We start from the raw sequence: 1,654 nt of genomic DNA on the forward strand, positions 1-1,654 counted from the left end.
ACCAGCCCGCTCTCTGCCCGCGCATGCGCATCCGCCGCCCCACCCTCGGCGTAGGACGTGCCCTCGCGCCTCGCACGCGCGTTCACGTGACCGCCTGCGTCACGTGACGGTTCCAGCGCGCTCGGGAGCGTCACGTGTCCGCGAGTCGCGCCCGCTCTGGGCAGGAGTCCCGCGCGGCAGCGGCTCCTGACAGGAAATGGCGGGGGGCGGCAGGTTTCGTTGATGTGGACGAAGTGACTCTGAAGGAAAACGAAGCCTGGGCTGGCTGGGTTGGGCAACAGCATCTTTACCGCGGTCTGGCACGGTGCTGGGAAGCTGGCTGGGGGAGGTCAGCTCTCGGTCAGAAGAGCAGGATGGAGCTTTGCCAGCTCAGCGGTTTTTGTTCTCGGTACGAGAAGCGAACGGTTTTGTGAAAACGCTCAGAACGGTTTGGCACGCATTTCCTCTTCGGTGCTCTGAGAGCTTTCCAGTAGTGCTGCGCTGTGGCACAGACTGAGCAAACCACAGAGCATACGCCTCACAGTGATAAAAAGCGAGCGGGGTGTTTATTTACCAACATTAAATGAGCAAATCCAGCGTTCTGATGTGTTTTGTAGTGAAGTCTTCCTGAAATTTGGCTGCTCTTTGTGGGGTGGGCAGAGCAAGTGATGCCAGTGAGGTGGAAGTTGTAACTGCTTTCCTTCAAAATGTTTGATGTTCTTGATAAGGGAAAATGAACGTTTGTTGCATCCCAGTGAGGGAGACAGTTAAAGCTGAGGGCAAAGCATAGAGACCATACAGGTTGTCTTCTTTTTGGAAGAGAGCTAATGCCCACTAGGGAAGCATAACAAAAAGAGATGTAATTAGCCATAGAAACAGGTTAAAAGTCAAAGCTGTGCAGCAGAAAAGATAGCTGACAGTCAAGGTTGTGCACGGATATCATAGTGAGTCTTTGCCTTCCGTGCCAGCAGAGAAATGCACATAAAACCTGTGCTGCAACAACAGTGAGGGAAAGAATAAAGAAAGAAGCTATTTACTGATGTCTCCGCATGGTAATATCACCTTCATCCAGAATATCCCTCACAAGAGGTATTTGCTGCTTCAGGACAGAGAAGTATCTCCTAGAGCTACCTGCACTTTGTTTCAAGGCTACTTCCATCTCCTGTTGGCTCTCCTTGGCAGTCTTAGTTTTGCCCTTTTCCTTCCTCATTTTCCTCCTTTCACTTCACTTTTCCCCATCCGCTTGCCCGCCCGGTTACTTTGCTCAAGCCCCTCCCTGCAGCTGCCCCTGCAGCCATCACTATCAGCTGCTTCCTGCTGCCCCTCCCTGTGCAGGTCCCTGTCTCAAATTTGTCACCCAATTTTCCGATACTTGTATTTCCAGCTATTCAAGTCACCAAGTTGCAGGGTCACCCTTGGCCTCCTCCCAGCACTGTCCTCTCCTCTCACTCCCAACAGCTGCCAAGCTTTCCAAAGCTTCTTAGGTGCACCATTCCCCTCCCTTGGCAAAGCAGCATGGCCCTCAGCTGCAGCAAGAGGAGGGTATTCCTGCCCCAAGGATGATGGATTTGCCTCAGTACTGCATCAGCTGTGAGCCCGGCTGTGTTCTCTCTCCCCAGCAGCAGCCTGGTTTCATCTCTGAGGCATGGGGCATGGAGTATTTCTCTGTTTCCCT

The sequence above is a fragment of the Lagopus leucura genome, unplaced genomic scaffold (genome assembly GCF_019238085.1).
Source record: "Lagopus leucura isolate 7727_CA_CO unplaced genomic scaffold, USGS_WTPT01 Super-Scaffold_797, whole genome shotgun sequence".
Lineage (NCBI taxonomy): Eukaryota > Metazoa > Chordata > Aves > Galliformes > Phasianidae > Lagopus > Lagopus leucura.